Genomic DNA, 16,313 nt, shown 5'->3' with positions numbered 1-16,313 from the left:
CACACACACTCAAGCAAAGGAAGGCCGTAGTCGTTTAGGGAATGGAAGTTTGTGTGGTTATACATTAAATAAATTAAAGTGGTTGAATTTTCCGTGCAATGTGTCTGGTTTCCTTGCTCTGCAAAGAAACCGATTCTTGGATCACTCACTGTAGCTATTGCTCATGCGAGGTATGAAACGGCTGCACAACGAGTAGAGGGTCAGAATTCCAAGGACAGTATTTCAGTCTTATCGGGATAGTTTCGTTTCCAGAAACATTGAAGGTTCTAGGCACGAATGCCCCACGGAACAAGGACTGTTGCGAAGGCCACTCTCAGAGTACAGGTCAGAGCAGACAATGTAACTGCAAGTGCACAGCGAGAGGAATTACTAAAGAAGCAAACAAGGAAGAGGGGTTCATCATCTAACATGACACGCTTTACTATTCTGCTACACTTTTTAATTTTTTTTATTTCATTCAGGTTGTTATGAACGCATTTTAAGAAATGTACAACACTGATTGGACCCATAGCCATAGGCTAGTAGAGGGTCTAACTGGAGAAAGTATACAAGCAGAATAAAATTTGTATATAAAAAATGCAGAACATCAAAAAACGTTGAGTTTTCAAAAAAACGAACAAAAATACAATAATATATCATTTGGATTTAAGGTTACGTAAATGCTTGAGAAAACGTACAGAAATGTATATAGAACACATTGTTGCACTTTGCTCATAAATAATGAAATAATCAAGTACAGACAAAACATCAAACTGTGTGTAAGGCTCAGTACATGGTCATTACTATAGATCTACATGTAGCAAATATTTTTTGAGTGGGCTCGAAAAAGCCCTAGAATCTTTAATCTGAAGTGGTATGTTATTCCACACTTTAGCTCCTACGAACTGTAGTAAGTGTTCACCATACACGTTTTTAGTAGGTGGAAGATTAAAATTCCGCAATGTCATGCTTCTAGTTACACGGGGCGAGGAAGAAAAGATAGATACATCGAAAGGTACACTGTGTGCAATAAAATTATTGATGGTGACTGCGGTTTTATGCTGCCGTAAGTAATCAAAAGGTAGAATATCCAACTTGTGACACAAAGACGCACTGGGTTCATTATATGCCGCATATTGTATTATTCAAAGCGCACGCTTTTGTAATATTCGAATAGGATCAAGGTAGTATTAAAGGTCCGTCCCCATGAGTCTAAGCAGTATGACAGGTGACTATGAACAGCCCCGCCGCGGTGGTCTAGTGGCTAAGGTACTCGGCTGCTGACCCGCAGGTCGCGGGTTCAATTCCCGGCTGCGGCGGCTGCATTTCCGATGGAGGCGGAAATGTTGTAGGCCCGTGTACTCAGATTTGGGTGCACGTTAAAGAACCCCAGGTGGTCAAAATTTCCGCAGCCCTCCACTACGGCGTCTCTCATAATCAGAAGTGGTTTTGGGACGTTATACCTCACAAATCAATCAATCAGGTGACTATGAACAAACGAAAAATAGAGGACTGTGAGAATATTTCTGCTAAAATAATATCTAGCAGCCAGTAGCATACTGCAGCCAGATGCTAGCTTAGTACAAACAGATAATTTGTTTTTTCCAGTGTAACTGGCTGTCGAACAGTACACCGAGATATTTAAATTCTTTTACATGCTCAAGTTGGCAGTTGTTCATTGTAATTCGAAATGACTCACAGTTTACATTTCGGTAACGGGAGTGAAAATTTGTGTATTTGGTTTTCTTTGCATTGAGTGTTGATTTGTTCACTGTAAACCACTTAAAAATATTTTCTAGTTCTTCATTAGCTCTATATTATAGAAAGGCTATGTTATCGGCGGTAACTATTAAAGCTGTGTCATCAGCGTACATTAGCAACTCGGCCGATTTGAGTATGCATGGCAAATCACTTACGTATAGTGAGAATACAGTGGCCCCAGGACCGACCCCTGAGGTACCCCTGTCTTTATGTTTAATAATGACTACGAAAGATCTTGCATGTTGACCATTTGATGACGTCCATCAATGTAGTTAGAAAAGAGGCTAAAATTTTCACCGCGGAATCCATAGTGCTTTAATTTCGTAAGCAGAATAATATGGTCGACGGTATCGAATGCCTTTTTTAAATCAATGAAGACTACTGCGACAAGAAGGTTGTTGTGCAGGGCTTTGTCAATCTTCTGTGATAACGATAACACAGTTGCTGATGTGGAATGGTGTGATCTAAATCCCTGCTGCTCCGGGCAAAAAGCATTATATTTTTCTAAGAACAGGTACATTCGTTTTCCAAGAATCTTTTCGAATATGGTGTTTATAATGCTTAACAAAGATATGGGCCGATAGCTTGAAGGATCAGAGCGATCGCCCACTTTATATACCGGCAAAACTTTGGCATTTTGTAAACAAGATGGGTACGTCGACGTACGCAAGCAATGGTTAAATACGTGGCACAAGATGGAACTCAAAATATCAATGTTATCTTTCACAAAGCGAGCAGTAATACCATCTATTCCACTGGCTTTGTTCGTGCTTATATTGGCAACAGTGTCACGAATTTCATCCTCACTGATCTAGTATAGCAAACGTATTTGTTAAGGAGGTTGAAAAACATTTCATTTCTCTACTAGAAACATTTCATTTCTCTATTTCGCGGCTAAGGTAGAGCCGATTTCAGTAAAGAATAGATTAAATTTATCAAGTATACGCGCATTGACTACATCAGGTGATACATGCTGTGTTGGTTCTTTACCGACAACTTCTTTTACAATTTGCCATGTTTTCTTTGAATCTCCTTGTGCTTGGAAAATGAGTAGAGAATAATAGACCTTTTTTGTTGCCTCATTAGATTCACGCATTGATTTCTTAACAGTTTGAATTGACCTAAATATTATTTATTTTCTTGGTGCTGTCTTCACTTGTGGTACAAGAAGTCTTTCTTTTTCAGCAATGCAAGAATCTCTGTTGTCATCTAAGGAGTTAGCGGGGTGTTATAGGAGCATACGGACACGTTTGAACGACTGCATTCAATGGCATAGTGAAGGGCTTTTGTTATGTTCTCTAATTCAATGTTGACGTCATCGTCATACAATGTTTCAAATTCGATGGAGAGAAGATGATTCCGTAATAAGTTGTAATTGATTTTGCTTGCATTGTTGAAAAATTGTGCATTCTTGTTTGGAGTTTTCCTTATGGAAACAAAGGTAGAAAGGTGATCTGCTATCGGTTCATTACAAACACCAGCATTCACTTTCGATGATACGTTAGTTAATATGGGATCAATCGTTGTTGCCGACGTACTGGTTACTCTCGTAGGGGTATGTATGAGATCACGAAAATTGAATGAACTGACCAATTGTGTGTAATGAGTGTAGCTATGGTTTGCGGTGTCTATGTTCATATCCCCAACGATGACTGCTCGGTTCTGATACTTAGTTGAAAGACAGAAAAGAATTTCTTCCATCCTAGTGAGGAAATGCGCTGCATTGGAATTTGGTGGACGGTAAACCATGCCAATTATGTCAAAACAGTGGAGTATGATAAAAAGTGCTTCTAGATTGGGAGAGCTGTGGTTCACGAAGGATATAACTGCATATGCGCAGCCTTTTTTTTTACAAAAAGCGCCACTCCACCATCACGTGAAAATGAGTCTCGCTGATGTGATATGGTTTCGTGTCTGGGATTGTTGACATTCTCTCCTTTTTTAAACCATGTTTCTGTAGTTGCTAGCACATCAAAGTGATTTGTGTGTTTAGATAAAAATGCAAGAAGCAAATTTAGGTTTTTCCGTATACTGCGGATATTGCAGTGAAATATGTTAGTGTATGTCTTATCTATGAGCTGATCTACTTGAGTTATCGTCACAGCCATTTCTCTGAAAGTTCTGCGGTAGGTGATCAAGAAGAGCAGCTACACTAGTTTCGCGAGATCATCGTCGCATGTAACGTGAACTACCTTAGAGTTCTCAGACTTCGTAGCAAGGATTTTTCCTTCGGATACCCAGACGAATCTCCAGTTCTTATCTTTCTTTCTCTGTATAGCCTTACCTAATGGAACCTTATTTTCAAGACACAGATGTTCGTTCACGAACACAGGTTGATTTGTACTGAAACCAAGAGTTGACGTGTTAAGCCTGTTCTTTACTATTAGATCACGTTTGAAGCGAGACAAGAACTTAGCGACAATATTTGGAACATTGTTTGCCTTCGTCGGTACTCTGTGAACAACATCAATATCTTTGACGCTCACCTCAACACGCAAACAGTCGGTAATTTTTTCCACAATCTCCATTAGGTTTTCTTTCTCAACATAGGGAATGCCTTTCAGTTCAATGTTGTTCTGTCTCGAGTATTGCTGTAGATCTATCAACTTTTTCTTGTATCTCTTAATTCCTTTTTAATTTCTATATTTTCTTTCTGACGCTCGATGCTTCCATTTCTCGCCTCAATCAGTTCCTTACGCAGCGACATTATTTCAGTCTTTAGTTTTTCAAAGCTGTCCCTAGCGAAGCTGACAGATGCCCTGATGGATATCAATTCTGCATTGATAGCACTGTACAATGAATCAGTAGTGTTCACGTCTGTTTTGATAGCAGAGAGAACGTCAAGAAACTTCGTGTTCATCTCCTGCATTGTCTTCCCTATCTCCTTTACAGTACTCTGTAGTTTTTCACCTAAGGCATTGGCAAAATCTGTCAGGGCATCCATTTTTCTTTTTTTGGTTCACACTTTGTTCACGAATAGCCACAACAAAATGACAGAGAAAAACGAACGCAATGTCGCAATGACACTTGGAAAAACAAACGCAATGTTGTTTTCAATTATTAGCCGTGGCAAATACGAAGGGCGTCCCTGCTGGCCTCGAGTCTACCCTTCTAGGAACATTCAAACAGGACGTTATTTTAACTATATTTATTAATCAACAGTGGCCGTAAGCAGAACGCTTTCATTTCCGAAGTTGCAGCATTGGCCGGTTGACGTCGTTAAGATGTCCCTGATGTCACGCTTGTCTGAGAATTTCTCTGGAAAGGCAAAGGTAATGTAAAAGGTATTGTGAATAAAGGCTTGCAGTTCCATTTTTTAGTAAAACGCTTATTAAGAAACGCCTTCAGTCTTTTAAGGTGCAATGGAATTTCGTATGATATCTTTCAGGCATTCCTTGTGGCTCCAACTCCATTAACACACCATTATTTCAATTTCCTCAGGTTGAGTTCGCTGAAAAGACTTTGTAAAAATGCCCAAGAAGTAATGAACACGTGGTATCACATCCTAAGCCGCCTTGATGGTCTTGTGGTTACTGTGTTTGAAGGGTTATTCGCAGGTCACGGGATAAAATCCTGGCCTGCGAAGCCACATTTTCGCCGGAGGTGAAAATCACCGAGGCTTGTGTACCTCTGATGCATGTTAAAAACTCCAGGCGGTCTAAGTTATTGCAGCTTTCCCTACGGCGTCTTTCCACAACGGCGCCTTTTGTGGGTAGTTTTACACCCCCATATATCATTATTGTATCCGGCATTTTTCTTCTCTGTATCGTGTCAGGTTATTGGCGATGAAAATCGGTTCACCAATGTTAGCGACAAAAGCCTGCCAGTTTTGTTATCAAGAAAATATGACAATAACGCAAAAAGCCACTTTTGCTGAACCGTGCAGAGCACGCGCATGAACTAGAAAAAATATTGATCGTCAGTCAAGCGTACCTTTGCTAGTGCTGCATACAATATTGTTTAGCATACAATGCATTTTACGTTCTTTGGTGCCACTGGGAGACGCTATATACTTAGGAATGCGGGCATCACCATTCGAGTTCGCGAAAGTTTTGTACAATGGGAAGAAATTGTGCACTCCGGAATGCTGTCGGCAATGCCTTTTTCGTACCTGTTCTGTACCGTACTTTTTCGAACTGTCCCGTACCTCTTGGCTTGGGAAACAAATTACTTGATAACTCTTAACATGCCTACTGAAAATTATCACCGGTGATCAACACTTATGATCGTCAATTTTGGCACGCTGGATTTATTTTTTTGTGCACTCAGCACTTTCTAGTAGTTCGTCCAGGCCCTACTCGCGGTGGTCTAGTGGCTAAGGTACTCAGCTGCTGACCCGCAGGTCGTGGGATCAAATCCTGGCTGCAGCGGCTGCATTTCCGATGGAGGCGGAAATGTTGTAGGCCCGTGTGCTCAGATTTGGGTGCACGTTAAAGAACCCCAGGTGGTCGAAACTTCCGGAGCCCTCCACTACGGCGTCTCTCATAATCATATAGTGGTTTTGGGACGTTACACCCCACATATCAAACAATCAGTAGTTCGTCCAGCCACTAGACCTTGAGAATCTATTTGAATTCACCCATTTCGGTAGCTTAGTGTTTTTTGACAGACCTTTGTGCTTACCCATGTGTGTGTGTTGTCGGGAAAACTTTCATGCGGCTGGTGGCAAAATGTGACGTTGAAAGAAACCCGGCTGGGCCTCCAGTACCATAGACGCACTCAGTATCAATAAAGTTTTGTAATAAAAAATATTTGCAAATCAAATGTAAAATTAACGTGTCTGCTTCACCTCAGGACAGTGTTTGGCAGTAGTAATTCCTGAAATTTACGCCACCAATTCAGTGGAGAGCTGTTGCTAAATGTCATAGAAAGGTTATTCCACAAAATATAATTGTGAAGGTCCGCCGCATGTGTAACGTGTGGAGGTGGTCCTCTCGATTATTCTCCGGCAGCTTTGATTTTGAATCGTTATGTCATACACATTGCGGCGTCCAGTTTCACTAGGCACTTTCAGCGGACCGATATTACGCTCCATTTCCCATTGCGCTCAAACGCCCAACGTTACCGAAGTGCAACGCACGTTTTCGCCTTCAGCCAAGCGTCGTTTGGTCTACGCAATCGCGATGTCACCGGTGCATAAAATTTGTTGTAAAGAAAAATAAAATTTGTTCTTATCTTACTGCAAGATAGTAAATGCTGTGTTAAAAGAGTGTGGAATCATTTACTGTTTGACGCATGAGCATTTTTCTATTTTCTCTCACCTTCACTTGGAGATCGACTACAATTGAAGCCTTCAGGGCAGCTCAAGTGCGTTTCAAACACCCTGCCCTCACGCACCACGCTCACCGCGTTGCCTTATGGTCAACCAAACTAAACAGCTTTTGTAAATAAGTGGAAGAGTGGCTGCGTTCAAAAACAAAGTTGGTACGACTGTTATGCAAAATTGTTTACTATCATACATTCGCGAAATCCCTTTGACGGAAGTACCAAAGAAGCATCTCGAGACGCTACATTGTGGTCCGTAGTGTCAGCTCAAAATCTTTTCGTGGAACTTGATACCAAATGTTCAAAATATTGAAGGGACTGGCTGCGACGACTTCTCGGGCGAGACATAAATTCTTTTGTGTCCTAAATGCCTTCGTGGCTTGTGTGTTTGCCGAAAAACCACTGCGTTTTTGAGCAGCGCGGACTCACGGCAAAAGAGGCCGCCATGTTGGTCGTTTCTTTTCGCATCACATGATCCTATGCTCGTTACGACGGTCAGCTTACACGCTCAGCGCCTGACCGTCTAGCGCAACCACCCACTGGCTCAGCATTGTGGGAGGCAAAATACGGTCAGCTCGAAGTGCGTAGTACTCGTTCCTAACGCGTCATTGTAGCACAGACATGGGTGCGCACCTGCACAGCGAAAAACACGCACTGCCCGAGACTGTCTCGCAACCCCACCTCAATTGAGTGAGCACGAGCCTAGCGTCCGATGATGACAGCACCTCAGCTTCAAGCTTTATTGTTACGATGTTCTGTGTAAATCTGATACATTCTCAGCCATTCACAGGTTGCTTTATTTACGGCTTAAAGTTTTGTTCTGCACGGCAAGTGCGTAGCTGCTGACCTTTCTGCAGAATCTTACTGCTATTCTGGTTACGTGCGAGGTCCACACGTCGCTGGGGCGCGGTGTGCTGGCGCTGGCTGCAGAGCTTTTCTTCACGACAGGAAGGCCATCGGGGCACATCTTGGTCCCAACTACGGAGCAGCGCGAAACGTTCTAGAACTGAGCCTGATATGGGTCTTTTTTATTAATACGTGCAAAAGTGCAAATAAATACGTTTCGATACATATTGTCACGTACCAAGAGCCATTGAGAAGGGACAGGAACAGCGGGGCAGAAAGACACGAGCGTGTATCTTCGAAACGAGGCGCTAACCACACTTCTTCTTCGTTCTCCTTGCCCTTTTCGGCTCGCTAGGGCTTGCCGGCTCACAACTCTAGGTGGCATTATTCCCCCTCCTATTAGAGCATCGACCCGATGCTCATACACAAGGGGACAGCAGGGTCGGTAAGAGGAAAAAAAAGAGAAACGGTAGCTATAGTGCACAGGGCATATGCAGGTGCAAAAAAATTGTCCGAGGTTGGTCATAAGAGAAAAAAAAAACCATTAACAGAGTTCACAGTTCGTTCGAGACCCAATGGGCAATGTAAAAAAACGAAAATGTTTGCTGCCCAGGCATAATAAGACGAGTATCACCGCTTAATATAAGGTTTTAGGCGGACGATATGCACAATCTCTGTTCGTGGTGAGTGGCGCTGAGTCGTTGCCGAGCCTCCGTCTGGAATAACTTCATAGTTGACCTCGTTCAACCGCCGTAATACTTTGTAGGGTCCGAAGTACTTGCTCAGGAGTTTTTCGCTCAGACCTCGCCGTCTAACAGGAGTCCAAACCCACACTTGGTCGCCAGGTTGGTAGGAGACTTGTCGGTGGTGGATATTGTACCTTCGGGCGTCTTCACATTGCTGCGATCTTATGTGCACGCGAGCTAATTGACGTGCTTCCTCTGCACGCTGAATGTAATCGTTGACATCAGGAGTTAGTAGCTCGTGCTGGTCGATGTCACAAGGAATCATAGCGTCTAGCATGGTTTGCACGTCTCTACCGTAAACGAGGCGGAAGGGTGCGAACCTTGTCGTTTCCTGGGTTGCGGTGTTGTACGCAAACGTTACGTATGGCAGGATTTCGTCCCACGTTTTATGTTGCACATCCACGTACATAGAAATCATGTCCGCCAGCGTTTTGTTCAGCCTTTCTGTTAAGCCGTTACTCTGGGGGTGGTATGCGGTTGTCTTGCGGTGGTTTGTGTAACTGAGCTTGAAGATGTCGTCCAACAGTTTTGCCGTAAACGCTGTCCCTCGGTCAGTGATGATGAATGATGGGGCACCGTGACGAAGCACAATGTGGTGCATGAAAAACTGGGCGACTTCAGACGCTGTACCGCGTGGTAATGGCTTCGTTTCAGCATAACGCGTCAAGTAATCAGTTGCGACGATGATCCACTTGTTTCCGGAGTGAGACATAGGAAACGGTCGAAGAAGGTCCATCCCAACTTGGTCAAACGGCGTACGCGGTAAATCGATGGGTTGTAAGAGGCCTGCCGGCTTCACAGGTGGTGACTTGCGACGCTGACATTCGCGGCATCCTTTCACGTAGCGTTTGACACAAGCTGCGAGTTTTGGCCAGAAATATAGCTTTCGAACCCGGTCGAGTGTCCGTGAGTATCCCAGGTGGCCGGATGTCGGCTCATCGTGGCAGGCTAATAGGATGTCATCACGAAGGTCATGAGGGACGACTAGAAGATAAGATCTGCTGCCAACACCAGTGTTTTTCTTGTATAATATGTCGTGTCGTAAGCAAAATGACGGCAACGTACGGGAAAGGGGACGAGGAACAGACGCGGTGCTGCCTTCTAAATGATCGATGATGGGTCTTAACTCGGGGTCCGCTCGTTGCTTACTGAGGAGGTCCGCCCCACTGAGAGTCCCCAGGAAGGTGCTGTCGTCTTCTACAGCTGTAGGGTCGGACTCCAGAGGTGCTCGTGATAGCGTGTCGGCGTCTTCATGTTTTCTACCCGACTTGTATACAATGGTGATATCGAACTCCTGAAGTCGCAGACTCCATCGTGCTAATCGCCCAGAGGGGTCTCGGAGGTTAGCCAACCAACATAAAGCATGGTGATCACTCACAACTTTGAATGGGCGCCCATATAGATAAGGCCTGAACTTTGTAATCGCCCGTATTACCACGGGACATTCCTTCTCTGACGTTGAATAGTTGGTTTCGGCACGTGATAGAGTGCGGCTCGCGTAGGCAATCACACGTTCAATCCCATCTTGTGTTTGCAGCAGGATAGCTCCGAGACCAATGTTGCTTGCGTCAGTGCGCACCTCTGTGTCAGCGTCCTCATCGAAATGACCGAGTAAAGGAGGGGAACACAATCGATGTTGCAGTTCCACAAATGCAGTCGCTTGTTCGTCAGTCCACTGAAATGGGGTGTCGTCACGCGTAAGTCTGATGAAAGGCTCCGCAACCTTAGAGAAGTTTTCAATAAAACGGCGATAGTAGGCGCAGAGCCCCAGAAATCGCCGAAGACTTTTTTTGTCTGTCGGAGCTGGAAAAGAGGCCACAGCGGCAGTCTTCTCGGGATCGGGCCGAACGCCCGCAGCGCTCACAACGTGACCGAGGAACTTCAGTTCATTGTAGCCGAAATGGCACTTCTCTGGCTTGAGGGTAAGGTCAGCGGATCGTATGGCTTCAAAAACACTCCGAAGGCGATGAAGGTGCTCATCAAACGTTTTTGAAAAGACAACGACATCATCTAGATAGACGAGGCAACTTTTCCACTTGAGGTCAGCGAGAATGGTATCCATCATTCGTTGGAATGTGGCCGGAGCAGAACAGAGGCCGAATGGGAGCACTCGGAACTCATACAGGCCGTCAGGAGTTACAAAAGCCGTTTTTTCGCGGTCACGTTCATCGACTTCAATTTGCCAATAACCACTTTTGAGGTCGATTGAGGAAAAGTACTTTGCTCGCCTCAGCCTGTCAAGAGAATCGTCCACTCGAAGCAACGGGTACACGTCTTTCTTTGTGACGTTATTCAGCTTCCTATAATCGACACAAAAGCGAAGTGTACCATCCTTCTTCTTTACAAGGACCACTGGCGATGACCAAGGGCTACTTAATGGCTGTATTACACCGTCTTGAAGCATTTCCTTCACTTCCTTTTGAATCGCGCGTCGTTCGGTTGGTGAAACGCGGTAAGGCTGTTGCCGTATAGGGTGCGCGTCGCCGTAGGTGATAATACGGTGTTTGGTAATCGATGTTTGGCGGATTCTCGGTGAACGTGCAAAACAGGCGTGGAATTCTATCAAGAGGTCGTTAAGCCTTCGTTTGTTTTCGTCAGAAAGCGCTGGATTTATGTCGACGCCCCGGAGAGGTGCTTCGGTATTATCGGTTGCCTCGGAAGCAAAACAGTCAGTCACATTAGTTACTGGGTAGGCATAGGCGATGACAGTACCAGGGAAAAGGTGTCGGCGCTCGTAGCTGAAGTTCGTAACAAGTACCTCGAAATGGCCATCCTGAAGGTCTACTAGGCTTCGTGCTACGCAGACACTTCGGGAAAAGAGCAGGGATCGATTGTTCTCCGCCACCATTTCACCGTGTGCTGATTTGTTACCAGCCACTTGAACCATAACACTTGAGCGCGGTGGTATCGTCACAGCATCGTCAATTACCCGCAGACATACTCGATCGTGGTCGGGATTATGCTCTGGTGTGGCGCTTTTTGTTGAGAACGTGACGAGGCGTTGTCGAATGTCGATGAAAGCACCGTGCTCCCTCAGGAAGTCCATGCCAATGATCTGGTCTCGAGAACACTGATGGAGAACGCTGAAGCTGATAACAAAGGTTTAACCACGAATCTGTATTCGTGCTGTGCAAACGCCGATTGGCATGACGATGTGCCCGCCAGCAGTACGAATTGGCTTGAGGTTCCAAGGCATCGTCACTTTCTTTAGAAGAGCAGCCTGTTTTTCACTTATTATAGAAAAATCCGCACCCGTGTCAACTAAAGCAGTGACTTTGCGACCGTCGAGCAGCACTGAAATATCTAATGAAACCTTTTCGGAACCAGCTGGTGTCGTCGTCGTCATCGGGGAATCTTCAGTTTGCGGAAGCGTCGGTAGGAGGCCTTGAGCTAGTCCAGTATGAGCGGCCTCACCCCCGAAGGTCGCTGTGGTTAGTTTTCCCGGCGCGGACTGGAGAACCAACCCTGCGCCACGCTCGAATAGGTGCGGCGATTAGGAGAAAATCGCCGCGGCGACGGGGAGCGTGACTGGTGCAAGAATGACGAAGTTCCGCGCTGTTGAGCCACATACTCTTCAATATCAGGGGGCCGCTGACCGAACCTGGGTGGTGGTGAGTTCGTCGAAAATCCGCGTAGTCCAAGTTGCCGGTAAGAACAGTGTCGGTAAAGATGCCCAGCTTCGCCACAGTGGAAGCAGAGAGGACGTCGATCAGGCGCACGCCAGACGTCTGATTTTCGCGGGATCAAGCGAGGTGCGCTGTAATATGGCGCCGCTTGGACCGTCTGCAGCATGGCTGGGGCCACGGTGGGATGCGGGATCGCGGGTGTTACAGGTTGCTGCAAAGCTTGAGCATACGACATGCGGGGGAAGTCACCGGGTGGTTGATAATCCCGCATGCAAGATGGTTCTCTTAAAGCATGCTGGACTTCATCTCGGACAACGCTGGAGAACGAAGAGGTAGGGGGCTGCGAGGGCACTGACAGCTTCTGGAGTTCTTCGCGGATGACTGAACGTATGAGCTCTCGGAAAAAATCCATTTGGCCACCGAAAACTCCAAAGTAGTCCGTAGTTGAAGCATTGACGTGACGCTCGTATGACGGGGCCCGGTGCCTAAGGGTGCTTTCGATGGTGACAGCTTCCGTGAGAAATTCTGACACAGTCTTGGGTGGACTGCGTACAAGCTTACCGAAAAGTTGCTCTTTCACCCCGCGCATGAGGTAACGTACCTTCTTTTCTTCTGGCATGCCAGGGTCAGCTCGGTGGAAGAGGCGCGTCATTTCCTCGACATACATCGCAACCCCTTCATTTGGTAGTTGTATGCGGGACTGCAGATCGCGCTCAGCTCTCTCCCGACGGTCAGGGCTTGCATATGTCGCAAGAAGTCGGCGTTTGAAGTCTTCCCATGATGTAAGAATACCTGCCCGGTTCTCGTACCAGACACGTGCGCCGTCCAAAAGACTGAAATAGACGTGCCGCAGTTTGTCTGCGTCGTCCCACTGGTTGTGCACGGCAACGAACTCGTAATGAACAAGCCAATCTTCCACATCCTCAAGTGCAGTGCCATGAAAAGGATTTGGCGTTCGCGGTGTGAGTAAGGTGCAATGGAGCGGCGTTGTGCCGTTCGTACCGGTTGGGCTGGTGTCGGCATGGCTGTTCGGAGCTGCCATATTGTTTGCGAGCAGTCCAAACTCAGGAGATTGCCCTCGGATCCTTCTGCTGGCACGGTGCACAGGAGTGACCACCGGTACGACGCTTGTCTTCCTGGTATGTGGAGGGGTACGGTGCATAGATCACCCAGCTCTTCCACCAGTTTGTCACGTACCAAGAGCCGTAGAGAAGAGACAGGAACAGCGGGGCAGAAAGACACAAGCGTGTATCTTCGAAACGAGGCGCTAACCACACTTCTTCTTCGTTCGCCTTGCCCTTTTCGGCGCGCTAGGGCTTGCCGGCTCACAACTCTAGGTGGCAATATATTAGAACACCAACCTAGGCGGAGATTAGTGGCTCAAGTAACGAGGTGACGACCAACGAAATAGCAAAGTTCATTTGGCATCTCATCTATAGAGGCATTACTTATACCACGTGTATCCATCCATATCGGACCATCTGCAGGCTTTTATTAAAAAAAGAGAGAAGAAAAAGATTTATCGAAAAAAGTGTACGAGTTCACTTGTGTCTCACGCGAAATCAAGCAATGCTCCCCCACATGGCACGAGCAATGAAGCAGCACCTCAGTTGTGATTTTCTTCGTCTATGTGAATAGGGACATTCTGTATAACATTCATAATTTTATACTGTTCTTGGATCATTTATCCATAAATGTATATAATCTGAGCTTTCTTTGTGTAAATATTTTTTCATATGTACGGTTTTATAGCAATGTTTACCCGCTGGAAACCACAAATCACACACTTGTCGCATTTTTATTCATTCTAAAATGTTTTTCTTGCCCTACAGCGTGTATTTTTTCGAGCCAAATTTGGCGCGCTGCAATGAATGCTGGGGTACTTTGCAAACTGGCAAAATCAATTTTCCAGAGACATCTAAAAAAACATTTTCGCGTGGTAACGAAAAAGTTAAGTACAATACAAGAAGGCGCAAGTACGGCAGAGATGCGAAAGGGGCCTGCCTCATTATAGCAACATATACGTTTTGTTTTAGTACAGGGACAGGCATTTGGCGTTTTATCCATGTGAGTTCATTTTACGAAGCCCAATTTTAAGCGTAATACGTAAGACTTGAACAGAATAAAAATTTTTTCTAGACGTTAGAAAGTAGAGTAATATATTTCAAGCACACGGAACAATCGCATTGCAATACTCTAAAGAAAAGTAAACAAGATTTCACGAGCAAATTTCTATCATTCGCTCAGTCATTGCTGTAGGTACATCGTTATGCACTGAAGTGCTGGTGAAACATTATTGACTAACACGCTTATGTGTCTGCAACAACTATCCTCATCATTGCGTTTTTTTGTAGTACTTACTAGAAATTCTTTTGTCGAGCATCTTGCCCAGTAGTTTGGCGTTGTTTTTCTTAAATTAAGAGTGCGAACTCTGGTCGATCGAAATGTTCAAAGCCCTCCACTATGACGCCTCATAGAATCATATTGTGGTGTCACGACGTTAATTTCCACATATCAATCAATCAATCAATCGATCAATCAATCAATCATTAAGCGAATTCTGGCCATCTTTACCGGAACATGAAGAAAGAATACGGTGATTTACAACGCGATCATGCGCGAAGCGCTTTTTGCCCAGTTTGCTCCTGCGCATTCCGCAAAGTCCTTATTTTCGGCATTGTGCAGGCAAAAACGTAACAAAAACGTTAGACTGCAAAGTCTCTGTTTCGGGCTGCCTTAGACAAAGCTTTAAATAAAAAAAAACATGTGCAATTTCGCACAGGGATTGATACTTATGCTCGTAGCATAATTTTATTGGATTCTGAAAAATATTCTTCAGGACGTTACTACAAGGCAGGCAAAAATCCGAACCGTTGATATAACTTTGCACATACAGACATCATCAAATACAACGTTTACAGCTCACAAAATCTGAGACCGCCTCGCGAGGCGTGCTGAACGCTAATATTTCACTCACACGTTGGTTCATTGTCACTACCAGTCAACGCTATGTGCAATCTTGGGTCCTAGGTACTTTTTACGTGTTTTCTTTTTCTCAAGTCGCCACGTGCGTAGCTCACTGCGTACTAGGTGAGGGATGGAGGCGGCTCCGTTCTGCAATAAAAACACATGCTATCTTTTACCCCAAGCAGTTGGAACACACCGTTTGCGCTTGCCCTCCCGACACTATTTTGGCGTTGCACATGTTATTGCGTCGGTCAAACGTTACGGAATGCGTCATTGGCCGGTGTGGTGATTTGTTGTTTGTGCCTCGCATACGTTCTCGACAGATTTGACTGCTGGGCACGCCGTGCTCCCACTTGTCACCTGACTGCTGAGCTCTCACGTGCCATGATGGCACATCACACGGAGCTCGCCTGCGTTCTCTATGCTCTCTGGGAGTCTTAGCTGTGGCAAGCTTCCCTACCTACAAGGTAAGAGGGTCATTTTGCAGTTTTATCATTTTTTTATTGGGCTCAGACTTTTGCAATGCCAGCCGGCATAAAACTTCTCACTGAGAATAAACTAGCCTGTTCTTGACCTAAGACTATGCATTGCCGTGTACACCGTATTCGATCCGCGTCGTATATCAGCATTGAAGCTGCAATAACTAATAGGCTTTTTCTGTATACAGATATCCTTGAAAGTTTCTTGTCTCGTGTAGAAGAGGAAAAAGTTGGGGGAACCCACCGTAAGCTATGCCTATCAGTTAGAAACCTCTGTTTGCGTGAATACGACTGCTACTCATTGGATAAATATCGAGATTTCGCACATCTAAGATGCCGCTGGAATAGACAGTGGTGTGCAACACGGCACTTGGAAGTTACTTTTACAAGATTGCGTTGCAGAATTCCTCAACTGAATTATTATTTGCATAAAGTTGGTCTAAAGGCGTCACCTTTATGTCAGACTTGCGAAACAATGGAAACGATAGATCACTTCTTTTTGTTCTGTCGCCGGTATTCTCATCAGCGGAAAAGATACCTGAAAGCTCCACTTGAAAAATTGGGAGTAGAATTAAATGTGGCAGTAATTTTGTCGTTTGGCAGCATTAAATTCGGTTATAGCCACAGGGACGTCTGCTCTGCGG

The sequence above is a fragment of the Rhipicephalus microplus genome, unplaced genomic scaffold (genome assembly GCF_043290135.1).
Source record: "Rhipicephalus microplus isolate Deutch F79 unplaced genomic scaffold, USDA_Rmic scaffold_41, whole genome shotgun sequence".
NCBI classification, from domain to species: Eukaryota; Metazoa; Arthropoda; class Arachnida; order Ixodida; family Ixodidae; genus Rhipicephalus; species Rhipicephalus microplus.
Note: the sequence above shows the minus strand (reverse complement) of the source record.